This window comes from Xenia sp. Carnegie-2017, unplaced genomic scaffold (assembly GCF_021976095.1).
Source record: "Xenia sp. Carnegie-2017 unplaced genomic scaffold, XeniaSp_v1 HiC_scaffold_6, whole genome shotgun sequence".
Taxonomy (NCBI): domain Eukaryota; kingdom Metazoa; phylum Cnidaria; class Anthozoa; order Malacalcyonacea; family Xeniidae; genus Xenia; species Xenia sp. Carnegie-2017.
In genome coordinates, this window is record NW_025813526.1 from 4,727,315 (window position 1) to 4,744,288 (window position 16,974).

At 31.1% G+C, this 16,974-nt stretch overlaps 1 pseudogene; it reads left to right on the forward strand.

The window, feature by feature from the left end:
• Positions 1 to 2,291: 2,291 nt before the first annotated feature.
• On the forward strand, positions 2,292 to 5,464 carry LOC124456946 (annotated as a pseudogene).
• The last annotated feature ends 11,510 nt before the right edge of the window (positions 5,465 to 16,974 follow it).

A 16,974-nucleotide genomic window follows, 5' to 3' on the forward strand; every position in this document is an offset into this window, starting at 1 on the left:
CCGACTCTTGAAACATCTGGCATTTTGTCAAGGTAAAGAAAAGTATTGAATCCTGTCCATGAGGGAAGGCAATCATCTTGATTTGATTTGACCATTCGCACCAAAACGTACGCTAAATCAAGCTTCTTTGCAAGCTCGCCACGTGAGTTGAAGGTAGTTACAGAAGTTCTTGCCTTGTTGAAGTCGGGAGTCTTTTTGACGCCAATAGAAAAAGATGCAATTTCTGAGTCTGGCATCTCTATAGATCTCTGCAACTTCTTTATTTTTGGTTTTTGTTGGACAAGAGGTGGCTCAGTGGATTCTTTGATCTTTTGTGCAATTATCCCGTTTGTTACATGGGTTTGATTCTTAATCTCTTCACCAAAATCGATATTGTCCCATCCAAGGTTAGTAGCTACCTCTTCAAGAAATTCACTAGGTATTAATGCTGACGTTTCCATAACAGTCTGTGCTAGGGCAGTATCGTAGCTCATTGTCGAAGATAGGGACACACAGTGACCTAGACCACTTAAAATCCTTATTAACATGGAGCATCCTGACATTTGTCTGACAGCCGTTGCCAAAGCGAGTGATTTTGGGGTTTCTACCTTTCCTTTTGAACTACTGTACACCATATCCTGACACAAAGAGAAAAGTTTGATCCTCAAGTTCTCGCCAATATCAACATAGTTCGTATGTTCAGGTTCTTCTGAGAAGCCAAGTACCCATGCCATGAAATTAAAGAGCACTGGAGAAACAACTTTTTTAACACTGTCGCCGGTTATATCGCTCGATAACGGAGGCCAATCGTTGTACCACTTAGTGGGATAGTCATGAATAACCCTTCTCAGCTCTAAAGCGAAATAGAGACCATGTAAAGGGGAGTTTGCTGAAGGATCCATTCCATAATGTTGAGTTTCCAGCTCAGCATCACTTATTTCCTCTTGCTCGGCACTTTCAGTGTCGTCACCGTCTACACACATCTCCACTACACTACCTTTACACAAATCCTCTGCATATACTATCTCACTTCTATTACGGACTTTTGGTGTATGGAACACAAGCTGTGGAAATCTTTCTTTTAAACGTTCCTTGAGACTAGTACTTCTATATACTGAGGCATCTTTATTTTCAATGTTCTTAACTGTGTCCACAAACTTCATCGTAAGCATTTTCATATAACATATCCCATGATCAACAATAATAACCTTTTTAATGTACTTGCAGAATTCCTCGAACGACTCACTATACAAAACTTTGCGTCCAGCATTAATCAATGCACTTTGACCATTATAAAGGAAAGATGTGTAGGACTTGTAGCATTTGCTATGGTATTTAACTTCAAGAGCAACGCAGTCCTTGTCTAAGATATGCACCAGAATGCGCTCGTCCTCTTTTCTTGTAGCTGCTTCACGTAAGCGTCCTCCGTCAATCGTTTCTGATGAAACAAGCTTGTCAACAACACGCTTTCCCTAGTGAATAAAAGATGTCCAAAGTTTACTGATATGCCATTACATTATTTCTTTTCAAACAAACTTACAATATTTAGTTTCCGTTTTTACTGCTCTTTTAAATTGTAATTAAGTTTTTATTCTGTTCTATAATTATTTCTTTATATGGGTTAGCATAACAAGCTTTGGGCTAATAGGTAAAGCTATAAAAGTGCATATATTATTGTTATATTATTATTATTATTACATTTTGCAAGTGAAAATGGGCTACCTGTGTAACCAATTAAGACAATGAAAAAAATATTGAATTAAAAATTATTTCTATTACTTTACCTTTTGAACAATGAAAGACTTTTCCTTGTTACATATAATGCACACAGGAGGCAAAACAGCTTCATTTCTAGCTTGTTTGAGAGGATCATTTGTCAAGTGAGATGAAGATCTTAATAATTTTTAGGAGGCTCGCCTTGTACTGTTTGTTCATCATTTTGTGTTTCACCAACACTTGGAATTTCTCTCTTATTGTAACAACGTTTTTCAGCTCTCCTTATTAACCCTACATTTGTAAACTTGGCATAGCAATTTCTATGATACTGGAAGTTCTCAAGCAATGGATTATCGAGTGACCTTATTCTATTTACTAAATCTTCGTTTCTATCAGCAATCTCCTTATGCTCACCGTCGTACTAGCGCCATATATCATGGCAGTGTAAAAATTTAGCTAAGGATGTTTCTGTAAAAGTAGATAAGGGACCTTTTGCAGCCTTAAAATGAATAATGCAGCCGGGCGGGGCCGCCATGTTTTATGCGTGAGCCAGCGATTTGCCAGCGGTTTTCATAAAAAATACAGCTGAAAACAATATGGGGGCAGGAAAAATCAAAGAGCGAGTTTGTCACCTAAAAAGTGCTATTACAGCGTAGATTGCAAGTTTCAAAGGTGTAAACATCTCGAATCTTAATAAGTAAGTTTTATTAAGTATTTCTGTGTGATTTTTATTTAGTCATATATTTTTACATACGAAAATCGTTTTCTAAGCACATTTTCGGGGCACAGAATACGGCCTATTTTATTGAATTATAAAACTTCCGTGTTTGTGCAGGGGACACTATTTTGGAAACCCATCTTAAGCATCATGATAAAAATGCCTCCTGCATTTCTAAAACTACTTAGAATGAGTTAATTAGGTGTTGTGGTCAATTCATCACTGAGCAGCTTCTAGTTGAAGTAAAAAAGAGCAAGTTTTATGCATTGATTGCAGACAAAACATGTGATATTTTTAATAAAAAACAGATGTCTTTGATTTTGCGTTTTGTTGACGAGGAGTTCAACATAAGAGAAGAATTTTTTCATTTCATACATTGTAGTGGGAGTATGTCTGGGAAGGACCTTGTGTCTGTGATTTTGAAATATTTAAACAAAGAGTTGAATTTGGACATTCAGAATTGTCATGGGCAGGGGTATGATGGCGCAGGTGCTGTTGCTAGATGCATTAATGGTCTTGCTGCAAGGATTAAGAATTTGAATGAGTAAGCCATTTACACACATTGTTTCAGTCACAGATTAAATCTTAGTATTTGTTGGACTTGTGCTGTTCATTATGTAAGAAGTCTTTTGGAACATGTGAAGGAAGTTGCTAACTTTTTCAACTCTTCCCAGGGCAGACAACTAATTTTAGAGACAAGCATTGGAGAGCACTGTCCAGATTCTGCAAAAAAGAGATTGAAAAGTGCTTTTAAGACAAGATGGGTTAAACGTATTAATAGCTTTGATACTTTTGAAGAACTGTATGTTGCTATTGTTTTTTCCTTGAAAGAAATGTGTTTTAACGTTAAGGGAAGTGTAATCGCGAGACCTCTAGAAAGCTTCCCCTCTGTTACATCTTTTAACATCTTGATTTTATAGCAGCACTCGTAATAACTAGATGTATTTTTGATCTTACTCTTCCAGTTACATCAGTCTTCTAGTAATGATATTGCTGACGGTTTGAACTTGATTGAGGCATTAAAAAAATTGTCAGGGAATTGTAAGAAATGAAGTTGATGTTTATCATGCTAAGCCCCGTTTCAAATGGCGTGCTTATTATGTGCCGAAGTTAATTTGAATTACATTCGGCAAAGTCCACAAAAATTTGTCTTTGATTCAAAGGTCGAGCTTAACTAAAAAATTGGAACACCTATTGATTTTGCACAGCGGTTCATTTGAATTTTCAAAATGGCAAAAGTTAACCAAAAGAATGCCTGGCAAGGAAATCAAGGACTTATTCTAATTCGAAGCATGCTTGAGCATGAAAAAGGAAGAAGAAGGATGACCGAGTCAGCTCTTTGCTGTCTCTTGGTTAGGAGAATGCTTGTTATTCAAATAGCCGTATTTATTGACGCTGATACTGTTATCAGGCAAGAATGCTATTTTTCCTATAAACCGTTCATGTCGGCGACTTGCAAGGAATACTGGGTGGTGGAATCTTGTATGGAAAACCAACTCAAATGTGAGGTTTAAAAAGACGTTTAGAGTCTCGTGAGAAACATTTACGTTTATTCTTATTCGAAGAGCCAATCTCTCCAGAGGTAAGGCTTGCAGTTTGGGAAGAGGCTCTTATTATTATACAATTGCAGAGATGACAGGCCTTGGCGTATCTACTGTGAGCACTATTAGGGATGAGGTTTGTGAAGCTATTATGAAGTATCTTTGGAAGGAAAGCATTGACAAGTTCATGCCACCATACAGAACCGGAATTTAAAAGCAAAATCATTGATATGGAAGTCAGGTGGCAATTTCCCTGTTGTTGGACAGCTATTGATGGCTGCAACATAACAATAAAATGCCCACCAGGTGGTGCAGAATCATGCAAAGAATACCACAATTTTAAGAACTTCTACACTGTTGTTCTCATGGCTATGGTAGATTCAGAGTATCGATTTATTTGGGAAAGTTGTGGGTATCCTGGTAATTCACATGATTCTATTATTTTACAGTCAGCTGACCTCAGGGCAAAAATACAAGAAGGGAACTATATACCTAATGTTGGGAAAATTGTTGGTGAACACCTAATTACTCCACTGGTAGTTGCTATTCTGCTTTCCCTTTTACAACCTGGCTGATGAAGCCTTTCACTAATGCCATTCTGTCTGAGAAGCAAAGATATTTCAATTATAGATTAAAGGGGAACTCCACCCTCACATAATGTTGGTCTTAAAACTTTGTCTGTCCCGTGAAAATAATTATGCGGCAATTTTTTTGTTTATTTGATTTAATATTTTCATAAAAAATGAGTTGAAATGCTGCAGCTAGGGCATCCGGTGCGTGGGAGCAGAAATATGTCAGCAGCTTGTATTTGACGTCATATTGTCAATTGCTGCTCAAAGCTCTATGTAAAGTCATTGCACAGTCATAACAAACTAGCGTCAAAATGCTTCTCCTAATCACAAAATGTTTCTTTTCGAAACGTCAGAATTTTTTATTCATAGGTATATACACAAGCAACTTTTATAGCTTACATGGAAGTATTGAGCTGGTTATTTGTATTCTGTTTTAATAGAACGATTTCACATCCATAAAGGCCATTATTGCACAGTTTCCGTGCTACATATAGAATTTAAATATCGATTATTATTATTTTTTAAAAAATACAAAGGTTTATTTGTGTGGAAACTGTGCTGTAATGCCGTTTGCTTCGTTTGCTTGTCCTCTTAATTCAACCTTAACAACAGTTTCTATTGATTTGAAACCAGTCTATTGCCATGAATAACATTGAATAATAATGAAACATGGTTGTGTAATTTAGATTCATTATGGTTACAAAACAATCCTACATAAAACCATTGTAAAATTAGGGTGGAGTTCCCCTTTAAGCTGTGCCAGAATGGTAACCAAAAGTGCTTATGGCCAACTTAAGGGTAGGTGGTATGTGCTGTTTAGGAAGTGTGAAAGCAGTTGTGAGAAAGTACGAGGGAGTTTTCAGTCTTGTATGGTCCTTTGTCTTATGGGAAAGGATATGATTTCTAAAACCCTTGACCTTTCAATTTTTGACGGGTGATCACTGGCAAAATTAAAACATGGCATTCGGCAATGCAAACATGAGATTCGGCAATGTGAACATGACATTTGGCAATGCGAACATGAGCCATGTGAACAAACGGGGATTATGTACAGCGGATATGCGTAACAGTAATGGCACATGCGATTGCAATTATTTTGCAATCAGCTTTGTGTAATAACCATTGTAATGACTTCGTAAATATTTAACAATGGCGGACGAAAGTAATAAGCTACAAGAGGCCGCTAGGCTACTGAGAGAAGCAGCCAAACTGTTAGAGGACTCAGAATGTGGAGAAGAAAAGGCAAAGAAAACTTCTACTACCGCAGAATTGCAAAAACGTTTTCCACTGTACTCTTCTGTAAGGCAAAATCCATGTCAAACTGTTCAAAAAGCAAAACGTCAACGCACGTGGACCCCAATGTTCTCCCAATCTACCACTTGGACCCCAATGTTCTCCTCATCTACCACGTGGACCCACAGCTTTTGTCCTCTAGCTGAGAATAACGCATCTGTTGCTCCAAATGTTAGAAAAGTTGAAAACTAGCTGGCTTGGAGAGAAAAAAATAACTTTTGAAAACAAGAAAAGGAGTCATCAGTTTCTCACTCAAGTTCTTGCAGTCAATACCCATTGTTAAAGGAAGCTGAGGGGTATCTTATTTGTAGACCGACTGGAAGTCAGCGGCTTCAAGTCATTCCTCCTGGACAGAATGGGTATTCAATTCCTTATTTACGTGATGAGTCTACACTTAGACAGGCAGTAGCATACGTGCCCCCTCTTCAAAAATCCATTGATTTACCTGATGTTGAAGATGAGGTTAGTGCACTATATATTTATTTACTGCGCCATTAACACCAGCCCCTGGTATTTGTGTGATTGTAAATTGACATCTATGCTACCTAGTTTTTTTATTAATAAATTGTATTTGCTTATAAACGGTAAATAAGTAGTCTGTGGCCAACATCCCCACTGTTCCTTGCTTGACATGCAAAATGGAGATAAGCATTGATGAAGAATCGATGCTAAAACAGCAGCGTTTTCATGTTGAAGAGGAGCAAGAAATGATAAAGTATGGAATATTCATTGGGCATACTCAATATTAATTTAGCAAGTTCACAGTTAACAGCACATAAATTTGTATCATTCCTAACATCAAATCAAAAGGATGACAAAGAAAGGCAAGCATACTTACACTTGATTCGATTTGTGAAGGAGTCAGAATGTCTTACTGGTAAGAAAAATAACAAAGAAATTTATCAAACATTTTCTCTACATTTATATTCTCGAAAGCGATTTGCTAAATGTGCTTTTGTTGTAATAACTTGCGTGCTTTTCTTATAGAGCGAATTCCAGTTCTTGGTGGCAACATCCCTGTTCTTAATCTTCTTAAGTTTTGCACATCCAACCTTAGTGTACCCCCACTTCGTTTGAAAACAAAAATAAAAGTGCTCTTTGGCAAGAAAGATCTCACTATGGTTGACTCCGACAGCTGCTTCAATCATTTATATCTTCCGATCATATATGAAGATTATGAAAAGTTTCATAATATCATGCTTGCAAGTTTGTGCCATGGATCGTGCTCATTTGCTGGTTCAAGGTAGTTCAAATTGCCCATTTTGTTTGTTAGAATTTTGCTAAGGTTTTAATTGTTCCAGTTGTATATTACTGTCGTTGCTTTTTTTTTGTCACGGTTGAAAAAAATTTTTGATTATTTTGCTCAAGTGAAACAATTTCATTAAAAGTTTCATGTCTGGCATCTATCGTTAACAAAAGGCAAAAATTGTATATCTGCCCAACGTAATAACAGTTATTAGATTATTCTGTGAAAAAGTAAATATACTTTTAAAACTACACTGCCAAGAATTTACAAATAAGCTGTGTGGGAATATTGTATCAGTCTCAAACCATTTCCTTTCCTCTTCTCCTTCAGTGGCGATTGAAAGCACTTTTATTCCTGAAGTATCCGGTCTTAAAACTTTTTTCATAAAAATTTAACAAAAATGACACATTATATTATTTTTGGTTCGGAAATTACTCTTTGCTTTGCCAAAAAACTCTGCATCACGCATTTAACATCATGACATGTAAAGGAAGTTTGTTTTCATTCTGTGTCACAGTGCAGAATGAGCAGAGCATAAATATGTACATAAGAAATAGAAAAAAACGACAAAAAGTATACTTTTCTCGACAACAAATTGTGTTGCATAGCGTATTTCCCTTCATAGTTTTGTTATAGAGACCATTAATGTCATGCAATGTTTGACATCAGTTGACAAAAGATCTGTCAGGAATATACTGCTTGTACTGCATAAAGACATCTGTTTCAAGAGTACTACTTAGATGAAGAGGATCAAGCACATTCTTCAAATTACTGAACTCCACATCAGATAACGGGCTCATTGTTTGAGGAACATAAACTATGACATTATCTGAGTCACTTGAGATTGGGCCATTCCAGTTGACTCCATAAAATTCCTATACCACAAGAACGTTATGCTTTCTATTCCATTGGAGTAAACAAACTGGAATCAGCTTCAGATCAAGGTTAAACGCAAGTTAACTGTGGTTAACACTAATTATATAGTTACTTATGCACCATTTAACGTATCTTTAACATCCCTCCGGGCGTGCCCCGCTCCGTTTTTAATAATCAAATTCCCCACCCGTAGTGCAAGAAAAATTGTCGAATGCGCAATGTATGCCTAGAGGGAGGTATGCTGACCTAAATCGACAATTGGCTCGTTATGTGTGAAACTGAGAATATTGTACTAACATAATATTCAGCTTGTCATAATCACAAAATACATACATCTGTTTGCCAAAGATATCGAGCAATTCTGTTACTACTGTTAGCTATTTGAAGAAGACCACTTATCCCTAGCTGATTTGGAGTAAGATTACTTTCTGTACATATGGGATGAAAATTCCATTCTTCAGTAAAGGTTTTGATGACTGCGCCATTCTTGGCAAATATACATAGTGTGAGCAAAACAAATCGATGTCATCATCAGAATTTAGTATACTAGACTTTTCTAGGCTATAAAACAAATTATAATACATATGGACACAACCAGAAAATAGATCTCTCCAAAGACGTTCTATTCTCTGGTTGTGCACACTCTTGCCAGTGATCATACTCCCCCTTCCACTTCCTCGTTCAGGATGTTCCAGTAAATATTGGTAAATAAGGTATTACTCACTTGTATTTTTAAATGTTAATTTAACAAATACAAACTTACCATTTCATGAAACTGTTTTCGAGTTTCCAATTCTAACTATTTGTATTAATATATTCATATGGGTTGGCAGGCATTGCGGATGTCCATAGCCAAATGAATTTTCAAAAAGGTCAAATTCAACAAAATTAGAGCAATTAAATGAGACTATTTTAAGAAAAAGCAAAGGAAGAGCCAAAATCAACAACATTTTCTACAAGTTATAATACGACAATCTCAAGGTGACAGCATGATATTAATACAACCAGAAAAACTCAAAAAATAAGTATTACAATAGTGTTTGAAGCCAAGTTTCCAATTTTTATTGTCAACTTATCTTTATTCTTAATCAGGACATGAAGTATTATATCGTTCTTTCTCCATTACAGCTGACACAAAGAACTTTGTGTTCGCATTACTCATGTTACGCATATCTGCTGTACATAATCATCGTGTGTACATATGGCTCATGTTCGCATTGCCAAATGTCATGTTCGCATTGCAGGAATGCCATGTTCTGATTTTGCCGGTGATCACCCATAATATCAATTGACCCTTCTTTCGATGAGAAACAAGATAGGGAGAGTGTCAGAGAGATGTTAAGTATGACAACATGTCGAAAAGTTAAAGATACCTGTATTGAAGCTGGGAAAATTAGAAGTGCTCTTGTTGAGAAACTATGGCTGGAAAAAGAGACTGGAGAAATATGCAATTTTTAATAACAATACCACTACTTTTACATGAATATCATGTATTATAAGCTTTTAGACAATGTAGCAATAAAATGAGAAATAATTTCAAAACTAACTATGAGCTTGAACAAACTTATACAAACGACTTATTCACAATACAAACGATCAACTAAAAACATTACACTTCACACTAATTCACAATGACAATACACAATTGACACCCACACATTTCCTGTACACACAATACAATGACGTAAGAACCTGACGTTTACTCCTCATTTGTCTCTGAAGATGACTACTGCTAAGGTTGTCGAAATGTTAGTCAACAACAACAAAAACAGTCCTTCTCAGGTTTATACCAACCTGGTCGATCTACTTTTACAAACATGCGATTCTACTTTTGAAAGACATCTTTGAATGACTGAATACTTTATGATAGAAGTGTATCTATAAAAAGTGTATAAATATAGAGATATAATTGTAAAAAAATGAAATTTATTGTAAAAAATGTAAAAAAATTGAAAAAAAAAATTAAAAATATAAAAGAATGAGAAAAAATGTAAAAAATTGCAAAACAAGATTTCATTTGATGAAAAACAATAAATTACATGTTTTTACAATTTAAAATGTTATATTTAATATTTTTTTTATTCAAAGGAAAACCAAATGCTTTTGCCTCTTCAAATATATTAAAAGTACTGCTATTTGGTTTTTCCAATATATTAATTTTTGGATGTAATTTCTTGTGTATCATAGAATTTTCTTTTTCCATTTTTATAAGCATTTCATTTATTTTTTTGGAAGTAAAAAGTTTGTTGTTTTAATAAATGTAAATAATTTGAGTAGTCTTGCTTTTAATTCACCATCTTCATTCAATTTTTATTATTTCTTATATTTGTTTTTCAAATTGGTCAACAAATTTGATTTCTTCGTTTCTTTCTTTCTGTATTTCCTTGCTTTCAATACAACAAAAGTTTGCATGAAAATGAACACATTCAGATGAAGTTTTTCGTAAAAAATGTGAAAGCATAAATTTTGTTGGAAGATCTTGACATTTTATACATGTAAAACAATATTTATAAAATAATTTTCTATATTTTTCATTTGTATCAGTATTTTCATTCATTTTCGCGAATAACAAAATTAAATCAAATTAGTCAAAAAAAGCATATAATAATGTGTTCTTTTCTTTTTTTATTTCTTTAATTTCTTTTTTGTATGTCCTTCTATTTCTTTTTTCTTCTTTTATTAGTTTAATTTCTTCTTCAATTTTTCTCTTTGTTTCGCTGCAGCAATCGTTAGCATGAAAATGAGTAAGTTGTAATTCAGTTGGTATTCAATATGAATTATGAAGAATTTTATATTAAATTTTAGCATAATGTACAAGAAAGGCAATATTTATAAAATAGTTCTATATATTGCATTTATGTTAGCCAAAGACATTTTGACTTCAGCTTTTATGCTCTCTATTATTTCTAAACAAAAGATAGCAAAGTTGCAGTTTTATATAATTTTGTAAAAGTATAAAGTATTTTTTTATTTTTCTATTTTTTAAATTCTTTTTTTTTATTTTTTTAATATGATTTATATGATTAATAGTTAATTCATTAAAAGATAATTCACTTACCGTATTTGCCGGTGTATAAGTCGAAGTTTTTCGATCAAAAATCGACCTAAAAAAATTGACCTCGACTTATACACCGAGTTATAAAATTCAACTTCGTATTAATCGCTTCAAACGTGATGGTAATTATTTTAACTTGCAATATTGTGTCGGAAATCAGTCTGTGAAGTTCAAACTGCAAGTTGTAAGCTTGGCTGAAGAAACTAACAACTGTGCTGCCTCAAGAAAGTTTGGCGTAAATGAGAAACTCGTAAGAGATTGGAAACGCAATGCAACACAGCTAGCAGTGATGCCAAGAAACAAATGTGCTAATAGAGGAAAAAGCTGCCAGTGGCCAGCAATTGAACAAGAACTTGTATGCTGGGTCGAGGAGCAACCAAAGTGTGAGTTCGTCGTCAGAAGGAATATGATTCTTCTGCGAGCTTTGGCTTGTGCCAAGCAAAGCAAGATTACTGATTTGTAATTATACATCTTATTATTAATTATTACATGTAATAAGTTTAAGATAATGAAACAATTGAGCTCAACTTATACAAAGGATATATCATAAAATCGTAAATTTTCGTCGAATTTTAGGGGGTCGACTTATACAAAGAGACGACAAATGCACAGGTAAATATTTATAATTATTTGGTAAGCTATATATATATGTACATTTACTACAATTAAACTCAAAATTCATAAATTTTATCCATTGTATTCATATAAGTTTTTTTAAGAGTGTTTCTTCTGCTGCTTCTCTTAACTCTATTGATTTAAAATGGAACAAAATTTAAAGCATATCTTTCCGAATGTGAAAAAATACCAGAAAAAAATTTTTCTTTAAAACATGATTATCTGTAATGAGAAATTGACATCTTCTATTGATAAATATATTCAGATTATGGGATATATTTTAAAGAATGAACAATTGTACAATGATTTAAGAAAATAAATATGAAAAAATTTAACTCGATTTTTTTTTAAGAAACATGTGAATAACAAAGTAATTATTTACTTGGATGGTTGCTGTTATAAACGTTTGTTGTGAAATTATTGTTCAGTTTTATCAATATTGTGGTTGCTTGATGTTATATTAATAAGGTTTGGTTTGTATATTGGATATAAAGATATTGATGGCATCTATCCTTCATGAAACTTTGGAAATAATAAATAAGGCTTACATGGAACAAGAAATGAAGAGAACATTTAACTTTAAGATCATTGGTGTTAGAACATCATGCTACTTTAATTTCATTAGTTCATGGATATATCGACTTGTTAAACGATTTATTAGTTTGTTCTGATTTATATGATGATTTAAAAAAGTGGGATGGCGAGGATTTAAAACATTCTGCTATTGTTGCAAATTATCCTCGATTGTATATGAATATGCTCAAGAAAAAGGATTAAAATCAAATTTATTTACCTTTTCGCTATTCTGATTTCACATATAAAGATGAATGGACAAATGAAGACATGAACAGTTGAAGAATGGATGAGAATTTTTTACTTGTAGACATTGTTTAGGACCATATTTTTATAAAATTTATCATAAAAATCTTGAAAATTATGATTATTTTAAAATATGAATGGAATCTGTAGATGGTACAAGATATAACAGGAATACTTGGATTTGTAAACAAAAAAGGAAAGTGTAATTACAGTGAACAAATTTTTAGAGAAGATAAAAATATTTTAAATATGTATAAGGAGAGAGTTTTTTAGAGTATATGAATAATTTTTTTGATTTGTCTTGTGACACTACACAATACTTTTGTGATGGATATTTTGAAGCTGTTAAAGATAGAGAAAAATATGAAAACATGTTAGCTGAAATAATGATGGCAAGTTATAATAACCAATGTAAAATCACAAATTACAGATTGGAAAAAGTGATCACAGAAAAAATGGTAAAGGAATTGGAAGAATGACTTCAAATTGCTGAAGAAAACAATGAAAATTTTGTGAAAAGAGAAAAAACATTATTACATACTATCAATAAAAAGCTAGAAAAAGTGAAAACAATGAAGAAATTAAATGAATCTTAACATAAAGAAAAAATGAATTGATTGTTATGAATAAATTATTGATAAAAAAACTGGAAGAAAAAGATATAACTATATAAGTAGAAAATTTTGTTATAATTTTTCATTTGCTATGGGTGATGTTAACAAAAGTTTTACACTTGATGTGTTAAAAAAATTATGAAAAGATATTCAAAATGAAAACAAAATTTTAAGGCAAAAATTGCGTTATATTCAAGATTATGAATATGATGCAGAAAAATGTGGAAAACTTCAAGAACAAAATCTTTTATTAGTCTCAAGATTTATAGAATTACAAGAAAAAAGTTATGAATTAATAACTTTAAATCAAACATATAAAGCAAGAATCGATGTTTTGGAAAATGAACATTTTTTTCGAGAGTTTGTTTGAAAAATTTTCCTTATAAAAATTTTATAACTACCGATTAAATAGATCAATAAAAAATGGATCACGAGTTTTATAAGCACCATGTTTTACTTTTGTTGAAACAAATTGAGGAAAAACTATAGAAGTGATTTCTTTAAAATTAGATGTTGAAAAATTGAATGTAGAAATTAAAACTTTAAACCACAAGATAAAAGAAAAAGATATTAAAATAAAGGATCAAGAAACAAGAATTATTAAATTAAAGAAATTGTTAGAATAAGAGAAAAATATTGAATGAAAAGGGGATATGATGATGATGATGTTAAACCTATTTTAAATTTTTCTTTTAGTGTATTTGTTGTTATTTTTATTATATTAATTTTTTTAGGGTTTATATATAACGATGCTGTTGAATAATAAGGAGAGAAATGGATGATGATTCTTATTTTTGTCTTTTATCAATATCTGTCTGCATTCTTATTAAATTGGGTGAAATACATTGAGATACAACGAATAGTGAAGTGGAAGAGTGAAGTGGAACTCTGCAAATGTGCTGAATAATTTTTCAAATAAAGATGAAAGTAAAATTTTGTATGAAGTTTTGTTTCCATCTAATAAGAAACGTGTTATTTTGGAACGTGATTCAGGAAATAAATTAATTTAAAAAACACAAAAATGATTCCGTGTTGTAGATGAAAGTAGTACAGTTTATGTTAATAATGGTGATAATGATGAGAATGATTGTTTCAAACCCGCTGATCTAAATGATGTTGCAATGATTGATTTGGACGGATGAATTTTACAAAATATATTTCAGAAAAGATGACAATTTAAAAATTATATCACAAAAATTGCGATAATTTGTTGGATTTTGTTGTGATTTATTAACAAGTGAAGAAGAAAAGAAAAAGAAAATCAAAGGAAAGGAAGCTAAAGAAAAAAAAAGTAAAAAAGAAATGCCAAAAACTGTACCAAGTAAAAAAAGAAAAAAAGATATTGAAAATGGTAGTGCCATTGATGCTATTTATGTATTGAAAGAGTTTTCAAATAAATTGGATATTTCAATACATGATTGCATTGCTTATCATAGTAAATTTATGAATGAAATTTTAGAGGAAAAAATTGGAAAGAAATACGATTTTGTAAAATTTTATAAAAAATATGGAAATGATAAAATTGAAAGAATATATGACATTTTTCTTTCAATGCATGATTTTCATCGTTTTCCTCCAAAGATTGTGAATGATGATGATGAGGAGAACAAAGAAGACTAATAATTTAATTAACAATGACTTGATAAAAAAAGCTGCAAGATTATTAAAAGGTGAACATTAAAAGATAATGAACACAATATATATAATTTGTATCAAAAGAAAACAAAAAAATACAATCGTTTGACTATAAATAAATGGAAAAAATGATTTATTGAGTATTGTTTTACTTGAAATGAAAGATTTGGCAAGATATAATGATAATTTGCATTATTTATTATGTGTAGTTGATGTTTATTTTAGATATGGATTTGTTCGTTTATTGCAAAATAAATCAATTTAAAATGTTATGGAAAAATTTGAAGATATTGTAATGAAAGGAAATGAATTTCCTAAAAAAATGCTATCAGATGAGGAAACTGAATTTCAATGGATTCGAAAGGAATTGTCAAAAAATAATAATTTTGCAATTTATAATACTTATAATTTTGCAATTTATATTACTTAAAGCTACAAAAGCTGAAAAATTTATACGAACAATAAACAGATGATTAGAAGAACCATAGACATGTTGCAAACAAAAAAAGATTTAATTATAAAAAGTATTTACATTTAATTGTGGAAAGATATAACGGATCTGTTCATCATGGATTACTTTCTGACAGTCTTTCACAATATGATGTCTATTTAGGTGAAAAAAAAAAATTATATCGAAAGATTATCTAATATTTTAAACAAAAAAGGGATAAAAATTGAAATATATTAAAGAACAATGGTAAAGTGCGAATTTCAAGAATTAAAAATAGTATTTTTGAAAAGGACAGTTTAAGACAGTGGGTTAATGAGATTTTTATATAAATAAAGTTTTGTTGATGGATCCTCTTACTAATAAGCTTTGTGAGAACAACGGTGAAGAAATTCAAGGGAAATTTTATTGTGAAGAATTAAAAAAGGTTTAAAAATGAAAAATATTACATTAATTAGTAATGTTAATAAAAATGGTGAAAAAACAATATTAATCATTTTACTACAACATTACCTGGTTAAATTGATGCATTAAATAATGGTAAATACATAACTGTGTTTTTTAAATGTTTTTTTTTTATCCAAAAACAGCAAAAAATGTTAATGAAAAATGCTGGTATGATTTAGAATTAAAATTTTCAAAATACTTTATTCAAACGGATGTTACTATTAAAAATATTGATAAAAGTTTATATCAAATTATGAAGTTTAATTTACCAAGAATTAAAATACCGTGGGGAATATATAACAATAAAAAGTTATATCGCTTGTAAATGATTATTTAAATGATTTTAATTTTTTTTAAGAATAAAAATTTTTAAAAATACTATAATTTTAACAAATGAATATACTTGTCACTATGTTCAGGGGCAAGAATCTTATTCTAATCAGGGTAAAAAATATTTTAAAATAGAATATTTAGACAAAACCCACAATGAACAAAATAAAATATGTTGATCATGTTACACGAAATAATACAATAGAATTTAGAGTAACTTTTTCAAAAAAATTAAGTTTTATGTTGGATTAGACAAAGAAGAAATAAAACAGATATTTGGTTCTGGATTTGATTTGAGGAAACATGAATTTTTAAAAGAAATTAATTTATTTCATTGTCCATATCTTCCTGATGAGATAGTTGGAATAATTAAAATGTTTATAAATTGTGATAAAATTAATAGTGAATTTGTTGGTGATTCAAAAAGTGAATTGTTATGTATTGTTCCTTTACATTATGCAAGTGAAAGTGGAGACAATTTAGTTGTGTACAATCCTCCAGTTATAAAAAAAACATTTAATAAAGACTTAACTATAAAAGTATTGGATCATCAAGGTAATTATTTCCATTTGATTCAGGAAATATATTGTTGGAATGTCAAATTGATTAAGAAATGGAAATTAAATTACGACCTATTAAAATACCGCAATATAACGATATTTATCTCGAAATTTTTTTATTAAAGTGAAGGATATATTATATCCATTTAATTTAACAGGAATTAATAAAAATAATAATATTTTATATTGAATAAAGAGTTTAAAACCAAAAAACTTCAAAAAAGGAGGTATTAACTTATATATTTATTCTGCAATTCTATATAATTTTACTCATTTTATAGTTGGAAATGTACAAAAAATCCCAGAACTTGGTGAAGTAACTAATGTGCAAAATTGTTTACCAAACATAAGAAATTCCGGTAGCGAACCAAATAATATTTCATTTTTTTTATTTTTACATAAAAATTTTTTTTTATTTAAATGGTGGATTATCTAAATTTGATGCTAGTGCTAATTTTAATTTACAATCAATGCAATTAATGGAATAAGAAAAAGCTCCTTTGATTCTAT